We start from the raw sequence: 12,395 nt of genomic DNA, 5'->3' as shown, positions 1-12,395 counted from the left end.
GAGTAACAAGTGACTCAGTAAAGAAGTTAAGAAAAATTTCTGTAAAAAGTTAAAACAAATGGGCTGGGTGCAGTGGCTCACGCCTGTAATCCCAACACTTTGGGAGGCTGAGGCGGGTGGATCACGAAGTCAGGAGATCGAGCCCATCCTGGCTAACATGGTGAAATCCCATCTCTACCAAAAATACAAAAAATTTAGCTGGGCATGGTGGCAGGTGCCTCTAGTCCCAGCTACTCAGGAGGCTGAAGCAGGAGAATGGCGTGAACCCAGAAGACGGACCTTGCAGTGAGCCGAAATTGTGTCACTGCGACAGGGTGAGACTCCGTCTAAAAAATAAATAAATAAATAAATAAATAAATAAATAAATAAATAAAATGGAAATATGGAAATACAACCTACCAAAACCAATGGAGGACAGTAAAAACAGTGGTAAGAAGAAAGTTTATAGCAATAAGCACCTACACCAAAAAAGTAGAAAACCTTTAAATAAACAACATAACAATGCATCTTGAAGAATTGGAAAAGGAAGAAAAAACCAAAACCAGTAGAAGAAATAACAAAGACCAGAGCAGAAATAAAGTTGAAACAAAAATATAAAAGATCAACAAAATAAAAAGTTGTTTTTTTGTGAAAAGATAAAAATATTCATAAAACTTTAGCCAGACTAAGAAAATAAAGATCCAAACAAATAAACTCAGAGATTAAAAAAAGGGACCATATAACTGATCAATGGATTATTAGAGACTACTAAGAGCAACAATATGCTGATAAATTGGAAAAGCTAAAAAAATAGATAAATTCTTGGACATATGCAATCTATCAAGATTGAAACATTAAAAAAAAAACAAAATCTGAATAGATCAATAAGAAGCAATGAGATTGGCCGGGTGCAGTGACTCATGCCTCTAATTCCAGCACGTTGGGAGTCCAAGGTGGGTGGATCATTTAAGGCCAGCAGTTCACAACCAGCCTGGCCAACATGGTGAAACCTCATCTCCACTAAGAATACAAAAATTAGCTGGGCGTGATGTGCACCTGTAATCCCAGCTACTCAGGAGGCGGAAGCAAGGGGAATGCTTGAATCTGGGAGGCAGGGGTTGCGTCAAGCCAAGATTGTGCCACTGCACTCCAGCCTAGGAAACAGAGAGAGACTCTGTCTCAAAAAAGAAAAAAAAATTAAGATTGAAGCCGTAGTAAGTTTTCCAGCAAAGAAAAGCACAAGACTCAATAGCTACACTGCTGAATTTTACCAAACATTTGTTTTAGAACTAATACCAATTCTACTCAAACTCTTTCAGAAAATAGACAAGGAGATAATACTTTCTTTTCTTTTTATTTTAAGTTCTGGGATACATGTGCAGAATGTACAGGTTTGTTACGTAGGTATACATGTGCCATGGTGATTTGCTGCACCGATCAACCCATCATCCAGATTTTAAGCCCCGCATGCATTAGGTATTTGTCTTAATGCTCTCCCTCCCCTTGCCCCTACCCCCCGACAGGCCCCAGTGTGTGATGTTACTGTCCCTGTGCCCATGTGTTCTCATAGTTCAACTCCCACTTATGAGTGAGAACATGTGGTGTTTGGTTTTCTGTTCCTGTGTTAGTTTTCTGAGGATGGCTTCCAGCTTCATCCATGTCCTTGCAAAAACCATGATCGTATTCCTTTTTTATGGCCCCATAGTATTCGATGGTGTATATGTGCCACATTCTCCTTATCCAGTCTATCATTGATGGGCATTTGAGTTGGTTTCAAGTCTTTGCTACTGTAAATAGTGCTGCAATAAACATACATCTGCATGTATCTTTATAGTAGAGTGATTTACTTGCTGGGTCAAATGGTATTTCTGTTTCTAGATCCTTGAGGAATTGCCACACTGTCTTCCACAATGATTGAACCCCCCAACAGTGTACAAGTTTTCCTATTTCTCCACAGCCTTGTGAGCACCTGTTGTTTCCTGATTTTTTAATAATTGCCATTCTAATTGGCATGAGATGGTATCTCATTGTGGTTTTGATTTGCATTTCTCTAATGACCAGTGATGATGAGCTTTGTTTTTTCTTATGTTTCTTGGCCACATAAATGTCTTCTTTGAGAAATATCTGTTCATATGCTTCACCCAAAATTTGATGGGGTTGTTTGTTTTTTTTCTTGAAATTCATTTAAGTTCCATGTAGATTCTGGATATTAGACTTTTGTCAGATGGGTAGCTTGCAAAAATTTTCTCCTATTTTGAAGGTTGCTTGTTCACTCTGATGATAGTTTCTTTGGCTGCGCAGAAGCTCTTAAGTTTATTAGATCCCATTTGTCAATCTGGGCTTTTTATTTGCAACTGCTTTTGGTGTTTTGGTCACGAAGTCTTTCCCCATGCCTATGTGATGAATGGTATTGCTTAGATTTTCTTCTAGGGTTTTTATGGTTTGGGGTTGTACTTTTAAGTATTTAATCCATCTTGGGTTAATTTTTGTATAAGGTTTAAAGAAGGGGTCCAGTTTCTATTTTCTACATATGGCAAGCCAGTTTTCCCAGCACCATTTATTTTTATTTTTTTGAGACGAAGTCTCACTCTTGTCCCCCAGGCTGGAGTGCAATGGCATAATCTCAGCTGACTGCAACCTCTGCCTCTAGGGTTCAAGTGGTTCTGCCTCAGCCTCCCAGGCAGTTGGGATTACTGGCACCTGCCACCAAGCCCAGCTAATTTTTGTATTTTTAGTAGAGATGGGTATTCACCTTGTTGGCCAGGCTGTTCTTGAACTCTTGACCTCAGGTGATCCGCCTGCCTCAGCCTCCCAAAGTGCTGGGATTACAGGCATGAGCCACAGCGCTGCCCTCCCAGCATCATTTATTAAATAGGGAATCTTCAACCTGATTGCTTGTTTTTCTCAGGTTTGTTGAAGATCAGATAGTTGTAGATGTATGATGTTATTTCTGAGGCTTCTGTTCTGTTGCATTGGTCTATATATCTGCTTTGGTACCAGTACATGGTGTTTCGGTTACTGTAGCCTTGTAGTACATTTTGAAGTCAGGTAGTGTGATACCTCCAGCTTTGTTCTTTTTGCTTAGGATTATCTTGGCTATACAGGCTCTTTTTTGGTTCCATATGAAATTTAAAGTAGTTTTTCCTAATTCTGTGAAGAAAGTCACTGGGAGCTTGATGATAATGGCATTGAATCTATAAATTACTTTGGGAAGTATGGCCATTTTCACAGTATTCATTCTTTCTATCCATGAGCATGAAATGTTTTTCCATTTGCTTGTGTCCTCTCTTATATCCTTGAGCGCTGGTTTGCAGTTCTCCCTGAAGAAGTCCTTCACATCCCTTGTAAATTTTATTCCTAGGTATTTTATGTTCTTTGTAACAATTGTGAATGGGAATTCACTCATGATTTGGCTCTCTATTGGACTATTGTTTGTGTATAGGAATGCTTGTGATTTTTGGACATTCTTTTTTTATCCTGAGACTTTTATGAAATTACTTATCAGCTTATCAGCTGAAGAAGTTTTTGGGCTGAGACGTTGGGGTTTTCTAAATACATAATCATGTCATCTGCAAACAAAGACAATTTTATTTCTTCTCTTCCTATTTGAATGTGCTTTATTTCTTTCTCTTGCCTGAATGCCCTGGCCAGAACTTCCAATACTATGTTGAATAGGAGTGGTGAGAGAGGTCATCCTTGTCTTGTGCCAGTTTTTTAGGGGAATGCTTCCAGCTTTTCCCATTCAGTATGATATTGGCTATGGGTTTGTCATAAATAGCTCATATTACTTTGAGATATGTTTCATCAATACCTAGTTTATTGAGAGTTTTTAGCATGAAGGGATATTGAATTTTATTGAAGGCCTTTTCTTCACATCTCAAAATAATCATGTGTTTTTTGTCATTGGTTCTGTTTATGTGACGAATTACATTTATTGATTTGCTTATGTTGAACCAGCCTTGCATCCCAGGGATAAAGCCGACTTGATAATGGTGGATAAACTTTTTGATTGCTGCTGTATTTAGTTTGCCAGTATTTTATTGAGGATTTTCCCATCGATGTTCATCAGGGATATTGACTTGAAATTTTCTTTTTGTTTGTGTGTATCTGCCAGGTTTTGGTATCAGGATGATGCTGGCCTCATAAAATGAGTTAGGGAGGAGTCCAACTTTTTCTATTGTTTGGAATAGTTTCAGAAGAAATGGTACCAGCTCTTCATTGTACCTCTGATAGAATTTGGCTATGAATCCATCTGTTTCTGGGATTTTTTTGGTTGGTAGGCTATGAATTACTGCCTCAATTTCAGAACTTCTTATTGGTCTATTAGGGGATTTGACTTCTTTCTGGTTTAGTCTTGGGAGGGTGCATTTGTCCAAGAATTTATCCATTTCTTCTAGATTTTCTAGTTCATTTGCTTAGAGGTGTTTACAGTATTCTCTGATGGTTGTTTGTATCTGTGGGATCAGTATTTGGATTCTCTTTATCATTTATATTGTGTCTATTTGATTCTTCTCTCTTTTCTCCTTTATTAGTCTAGCTAGTGGTCCATCTATTTTGTTAATCTCTTCAAAAAACAGCTCCTTGATTTACTGAAGTGTTTTTCATGTCTCTGTCTCCTTCATTTCTGCTCTGATCTTAGTTATTTCCTGTCTTCTGCTAGCTTTTCAATTTGCTTGCTGTTGCTTTTCTAGTTCTTTTAATTGTGATGTTAGGGTGTCAATTTTGGATCTTTTCCGCTTTCTGATGTTGACATTTAGTGCCCTAAATTTCCCTCTTCACACGGCTCTAGCTGTGCCCAGAGATTCTGGTACCTTGTCTCTTTGTTCTCATTGGTTTCAAAGAACATCTTTATTTCTGCCTTAATTTCGTTATTCACCCAGTAGTCATTCAGAAGCAGGTTGTTCAGTTTCCATGTAGTTGTGCAGTTTTGAGTGACTGTCTTAATCTTAGGTTCTAATTTGATTGCACTGTGGTCTGAGAGACTGTTTGTTATGATTTCTATTCTTTTGCATTTGCTGAGGAGTGTTTTACTTTTAATTATGTGGTTGATATTAGTATAAGTGCTATGTGGTGCTGAGAAGAATGTATATTCTTTTGATTTGGGGTGGAGAATTCTGTAGATGTCTATTGGGTCCACTAGATCCAGAGTTCAGTTCAAGTCCTGAATATCCTTGTTAATATTCTCTCTCGTTGATCTGTCTTATATTCACAGTGAGGTGATAAAGTCTCCCACTATTATTGTGTGGGAATCTAAGTCTTTTTGTAGGTCTCTAAGAACTTGCTTTATGAATCTGGGTGCTCCTGTACTGGGTGCACATATATTTAGGATAGTTAGCTCTTCTTGTTGCATTGATCCCTTTACCATTATGTAATGCCCATTTTTGCCTTTTTTGATCTTTGCTGGTTTAAAGTCTGTTTTATCAGAGACTAAGATTTGACCTCTACTTTTTCTACTTTCCATTTGCTTTGTACTTATTCCTCCATTTCTTTATTTTTAGCCTGTGTGTGTATTTGCATGTGAGATGGGTCTCCTGAATATACCACATCAATTGGTCTTGAATGTTTGTCCAATTTGCCAGCCTGTGTCTTTTAATTGGGGCATTTAGCCCATTTACATTTAAGGTTAATATTGTCATGTGTAAATTTGGTCCTTTCATCATGATGCTAGCTGGTTGTTTTTCACGTTAGTTGATGCAGTTTCTTCTTGGTGTCATCGGTCTTTATATTTTGGTGTGTTTTTGCAGTGACTGGTACCGGTTTATCATTTTAATATTCATTACTTTCTTCAAGAGCTCTTGTAAGGCAGGTCTGGTGGTGACAGAATCTCTCAGCATTTGCTAGTCTGGTAAGTATTATAGTTCTCCTTTGCTTATGAAGCTAGTTTGGCTGGATATGAAATTCTGGGTTGACAGAATAGCAATCATTAAAAAGTCAGGAAACAACAGGTGCTGGAGAGGATGTGGAGAAATAGGAACACTTTTACACTGTTGGTGGGACTGTAAACTAGTTCAACCCTTGTGGAAGTCAGTGTGGTGATTCCTCAGGGATCTAGAACTAGAAATTCCATTCAACCCAGCCATCCCATTACTGGGTATATACCCAAAGGACTATAAATCATGCTGCTATAAAGACACATGCACACGTATGTTTATTGCAGCATTATTCACAATAGCAAAGACTTGGAACCAACCCAAATGTCCAACAATGATAGACTGGATTAAGAAAATGTGGCACATATACACCATGGAATACTATGCAGCCATAAAAAATGATGAGCTCATGTCCTTTGTAGGGACATGGATGAAAATTGGAAATCATCATTCTCAGTAAACTATCACAAGAACAAAAAACCAAACACCGCATATTCTCACTCATAGGTGGGAATTGAACAATGAGAACACATGGACACAGGAAGGGGATCATCACACTTCGGGGACTGTTGTGGGGTGGGGGGAGGGGGGAGGGATAGCATTGGGAGATACACCTAATGCTAGATGACGAGTTAGTGGGTGCAGCGCACCAACATGGCACATGTATACATATGTAACTTACCTGCACATTGCGCACATGTACCATAAAACCTAAAGTATAATAATAATAATAATAATAATAATAATAAAGAAAAAAAAAGAAATTCTGGGTTGAAAATTTTTTCTTTAAGAATGTTGAATATTGGCCCCAAGTCTCTTCCAGCTTGTAGGGTTTCTGCAGAGAGATCTGCTGTTAGTCTGATGGGCTTCCCTTTGTGGGTAACCTGACTTTCTCTCTGACTGCCCTTAACATTTTTTACTTCTTTTCAACCTTGGAGAATCTAACAATTATATGTCTTGGGGTTGCTCTTATTGAGGAATATTTTAGTGGACTTCTCTGTGTTTCCTGAATTTAAATGTTGGCCTCTCTTACTAGTTTGCGGAAGTTCCTCTGGATGATTTCCTGAAGTGTGTTTTCCAACTTGGTTCCATTCTTCCCATCACTTTCAGGCATACCAATCAAAAGTAGCTTTGGTCTTTTCACATAGTTCCATATTTCTTGCAGGCTTTGTTCATTCCTTTGCATTCTTTTTTCTCTAATCTTGTCTTCATGCCTTATTTCAGTAAGTTAATCTTCAATCTCTGATATCCTTTCTTCTGCTTGATTGATTTGTCTATTGATACTTGTGTATGTTTCACGAAGTTCTCGTGCTGTGTTTTTCTGCTCCATCACGTCATTTATGTTCTTCTTCTCTAAGGTGGTTATACTAGTTAGAAGTTCCTGTAACCTTTTATCAAGGTTCTTAGCTTCCTTGCATTGGGTTAGAACATACTCCTTTAGCTCGGAAGAGTTTATTACCCACCTTCTGAAGCTTACTTCTGTTAATTCATCAAACTCATTCTCTGTCCAGTTTTGTGCTCTTGCTGGTGAGGAGTTGCAATTTTTTGGAAGAGAAGAGGCATTCTGGTTTTTTAAATATTCAGAATTGCTGTGCTCTTTTTTTCTCATCATTGTGGGTTCATCTACATTTGATCTTTGAGACTGATGATCTTTGGATGGTGTTTTTGTGTGTGTGGGGCGTCCTTTTTGTTTATGATGATGTTATTGCTTTCTGTTTGTTAGTTTTTCTTCTAACAGTCAGGCCCCCGTTCTGCAAGTCTGCTGCAGTTTTCTCGAGGTCCACTCCAGATCCTGTTTGCCTGGGTATCACCAGCAAAGGCTGCAGAACAGCAAAGATTGCTGCCTGCTCCTTCCCCTGGAAGCTTCTTCCCAGAGAGACACTTGCCTGATGCCAGCCAGAGCTCTCCTGTATGAAGCGTCTATTGACCCCTGCTGGGATGTCTCTTAGTCAGGAGGCATGGGAGTCAGGGTCCCACTTAAGGAGATAGTCTGTCTCTTAGCAGAGCTCAATCTCTGTGTTTAGAGAATCCTCCTTGTTAGGATCTGCTGCTGTCTTCAGATCTGACAGGCAGAAGAGTTTAAGTCCACTGAAGCTGCACCCACAGCCACCCTTTCCTCCAGTTGCTCTGTCCCAGAGAGTTGGAAGTTTTATCTATAAGCCCCTGACTGGGGCTGCTCCCTTTCTTTCAGAAATGCCCTGCCCAGTGAGGAAGAATCTAGAGAGTCAGTCTGGCCACAACCTCCTTGCGTGAGTTCCACCCAGTCCTAACTTCCCAGCCTCCTTAGCACGGTCAGGGGAAAACCGCCTACCCAAGCCTCAGTAATGGTGGACACCCCTCCCCCCACTAAGCTTGATCACCCCAGGTCGACTTCAGACTACTGTGCTTGCAGTGAGAATTTCAAATCCATGGTTCTTAGCTTGCTGGGCTCTGTGAGAGTGGGACCTACTGAGCAAGATCACTTGGCTCCCTAGTTTCAACCCTCCTTCCAGGGAAGTGAGACGTTCTGTCTCACTGGGGTTCCAGGCACTGCTGGGGTATGAAAACAACAACAACAACAACAACAGACTCCTGCAGCTAGCTCAGTGTCTGCCCAAACAGCTGCCAAGTTTTGTGCTTGAAACCCAGGGTTCTGGTTGTCTAGGCACATTAGGGAATATTCTTATCTGCATATTGCAAAATCAGTGGGAAAATTGTAGTATATGGGCCAGATAGCACAGTTCCTTATGGCTTTCCTTGGCTGGGGGAGGGAGCACCCTGGCTTCTTGCACTTCTTGAGTGAGGCAATGCCCCACCCTGTTTCTGCTTTCCCTCCATGGGCTGCATCCACTGCCTAACCAGTCCCACTGAGATGAACTGGGTACCTTAGTTGGAAATGCAGAAATCACCCACCTTCTGTGTTGGTCTTGTTAGCAGCTGCAGACTGGAGCAGTTCCCATTCAGCCATCTTGCCAGATCCCCCACATTTTGTTTTTGTAAGGTGCTGTTAACTATATGGTTATTGGCTAGAAATCCTGAGTTATCAACTGTATATATCTGTGGTTTGTAAAAAGAACAAAAGAACCAAGACAAGCTCTTGATGCTCCTTGCTTGTTTGGCATTGAGGCTGTGGAGAAGATGCTTTTTGGAGGTGCTGTAGCTCAGGGTATACACCAGGAGGCTGACTCTGTGGTGGGCATCCCTTTAGTCTCAGGTTGTCTTATTTCTGTGTATAGTGATATAGCATTTTACTGCCATCTTAGCTGTGGAAAGAGGGTGTCAGCTTGCATGAGAAGTTTTCTTTTGGTTTATTTATTTATTTAATTTTAATTAAGTGTGGTAGTTTTTAAACAAACTGTAGATCTCTTCATTGTCAGCAAAGTGAAGAGCTACATCATCAATGAAAGTTCAAAAACCTTCTTTACTTACACATGATTTGCAACGTTCCATTTTTTATATGTTTAGAAAGCTGAAATGTTTTTGAAGTTAAACAAACAGTATTACATTAAAAAGTAAAGGAGGGAGGGATATAAAACTACATATTGAGTACAATGTACACTACTCAGGTGATAAGTGCACTAAAATCTCAGACTTCACCACTAAGTAATTCATCCATATAATCCAAAATCACTTGTACCTTTAAATGACCTTTGAGTTCATTGATTTTTTATTATGCACAATTGACTCTGCTATTGAATCTCTCTTACTGTATTTTTAGTTCTGTTATTGTATTCTTCAGCTCCAGGATTTTTTCTTGTGGTTTATAAACTGGTATACGTTCAGTAAACTCATTTTGTTCATGCGTTGTTTTCCTGATTTTGTTTAGTTGCCTATCTGTGTCTTCTTGCATCTCAGTGAGCTTCTTTAAGATTATTGTTTTGCATTTTTGACAGGCAATTCTTAGATCTCAATTTTTGGGGGTCAATTACTGGAGGTTTATTGGTTTTATTGTTTTATTTTGTTTCAGCGGTGTCATGTTTGTCTGATTCTTCTTTGTGTAGCCTTGCATTGGTGCCTGCTCATTTGAAGGAGAAAATTCCTATTCCAGTCATTACTGACTGATTTTACCAGGTAAAGACCTTAGGTCCCTTTATGATGGATTTTCTTCTGAGATTGAAATCAAGTGGGGTTACAGCTGTGTCACGTAGCTGCTGTTGGGTTCACAGTAGGCCTGTTATCAGTTGTGTAGATAGATATGACTCCCTCTGGGCCCCCAGGAAGCATATTTCCGGGACACTGGGTGGGTCACTGAATAGGCAGAACTGGTCCCAGACCATGGTTTAGCACAGCTGAAGCCATGACACAAGGCTATTTCATAATCTGTAGTTGGATTGAGGTCACTGGGTCTGTCTCCAAAAAAACTAAAAAGTACATCTCTGGTGGGTCCTTGAGTCAACAGAATTACTTTTTCTCTGTGGCTGGAGACAATGGAGCTGGATTACAGAACTGCTTTATACTGCACAAGGGCATTGAGGTCAGTGGGTCTGGCTTTGAACAGTGGTGTCTTCTGGAAGTTCCCTGGTCAGGCAACACTGCTCTTAAACAGCAGAAGAAAGAATCTGAAGCCAAGTAACATATTCGTTTGGGGATCTGCTGTAGGACTGAAATCTACAAGACTGCTTCTGGGGACATGGACAGGCATGCACCCTGCACGTCCCTGAGCAAGAAAGACTACTTGTAGATGATGGCCGAGAGGAGATGGAACTGGGTTACAGAGCCATTTTAGAGTTCACAGCTGGGAGCGGGTTTGGCAGGCCTGTCATCCAAGGCATAATGAGTGTGACTCTTCCCTGGTCTCTTAACAGGTGGTTCTGGTGGCAGCAACAGACCCAAATCATGTTGTAATCAAGTCCACTTGAGGAAAATGTCATTTCTGGGTCTGTAGGTGGGACCATGGTTGGTGATCCTACCACCTGGGTGCAAGTCTGTTCTCTCAAAAAAGCCCTCCTCAGTCTTGGGATCCACTGGAGTTTTGCAACATTCTAACTGGGACTCAAGGCTACAAAAAGGGAACTTCTCTTTGTGAATGGTTGCCAAATTCTTATTACTGTGGGAGGATGCTAGTGTTAAACATGCTACTGTGCTATCCCGCTAAAATTACTTCTCCATTTGTTACTTCTCAAGCTGCATTGTGTATTTTCCTTTTAGAAATCATTCTTTACAGAGAATGATTGCTTCCAATCGGGAGGTGGGGGCCAGGGGAGAAAGAGCATTAGGACAAATACCTAATGCAGGTGGGGCTTAAAACCTAGATGACGGGTTGATAGGTGCAGCAAACCACCATGGCACATGTATACCTATGTAATAAACTTGCACGTTCTGCACATGTATTTCAGAACTTAAAGTAAAATTTTAAAAAAAGAAGTCTTTCTTGGCCCATTTACCAATGACTTGGTGAAGTCGTCAATCAAGATACTGAAACTGAACCCTTCTTTCCATAATGGTAATTTCATACCTTAGGCTGAGCAATCAGAGCACCCACTCTGGTGGATTCATGAATTCATGAATGGTATGCAATCCAAGCAGGATCAACAGCAGTATTATTTAAAAAATTAATATGGAATTTTGAGAAAGAAATTGCTTCTTCTCCTTAGTGTGTGAGCTTAATGTGATATAATCCTGAAGGTGCTTCAGGTGTCCTCTTTCTCACTACAAAGAGACAGCCCGGCAGAAAGTGAACAGTGAAAAAGTGAACTAAAAGATGAGAGATCACTGAGTGTATAATTTTAGCACCTGAATTCAGCCATGCTTTATACCTTGTTTAATTATCTGCCCTCCATGTTATACTATAAGTTACATTGACTGTTATTTTACTCATCATTACATTCCCAGTACTTGATACAGCTACTTGTGACATAGTAGGTTAAACTAATACATTTTGAAAGAGTAAATTATTATTATTTCAGGGATTATACCTATCCTACAATAATATATTGACCAATATTATCTTTTTATATTTTTACAATTTGAGGCTGGGCATGGTGGCTCATGCCTGTCATCCCAGCACTTTGGGAGGATGAGGCAGGTGGATCAACTGAGGTCAGGAGTTCAAGGCCAGCCTGGCTAACAGGATGAAACAACATCTCTACAGGTGGTGGGCACCTGTAGTCCCAGCTACTTGGGAGGCTGAGGCAGGAGAGTCACTTGAACCTGGGAGCCAAGATCGCACCACTGCACTCTAGCCTGGGTGACAGAGTGAGACTCCATCTCAAAAAAAAAAAAAAATACAATTTAATGTTTTGCATTTATGCTTATGGTGTGAGAAGAAAAACCTAATTTGAGTTTTTTCCTATATGATTAGCCAAATGTTCTTAACACAATTTAATGAATGAAACAGTCTTCTCAACGAATTTGAAATCTCACCTCCATATCCTTATATAAGCTGATGTCCATTTCTGAGTTTCAGATCCTGTTGAACTGACTCATGTGCACATTTCTATGTCTTTAATCCATTGCTTAAATTATTGTGTCTTTCTTATATTTTAATGTATATAAAGATTTTTCTAAAATTAATTTTTTTGACAAAGGGTATTGCTCTATCACCCAAGCCAGAATGCAGTGGCAAAA

The 12,395-nt window shown here is 39.8% G+C and overlaps 1 protein-coding gene across 1 annotated transcript in view; it reads left to right on the top strand.

Annotated features, from left to right (window-relative positions):
• The window catches only part of SPIN3 (spindlin family, member 3), a 108,971-nt gene extending 96,918 nt beyond the window's left edge, over window positions 1-12,053 (top strand). The window contains 1 exon segment of the mRNA NM_001132165.1: window positions 9,796-12,053. The gene's annotated coding sequence lies outside the window, so the exon portion shown is untranslated.
• Window positions 12,054-12,395: the final 342 nt, after the last annotated feature.

The sequence above is a fragment of the Pongo abelii genome, chromosome X (assembly GCF_028885655.2).
Source record: "Pongo abelii isolate AG06213 chromosome X, NHGRI_mPonAbe1-v2.0_pri, whole genome shotgun sequence".
NCBI classification, from domain to species: domain Eukaryota; kingdom Metazoa; phylum Chordata; class Mammalia; order Primates; family Hominidae; genus Pongo; species Pongo abelii.
Note: the sequence above shows the minus strand (reverse complement) of the source record. Positions and strands in the feature narration are given on the sequence as shown.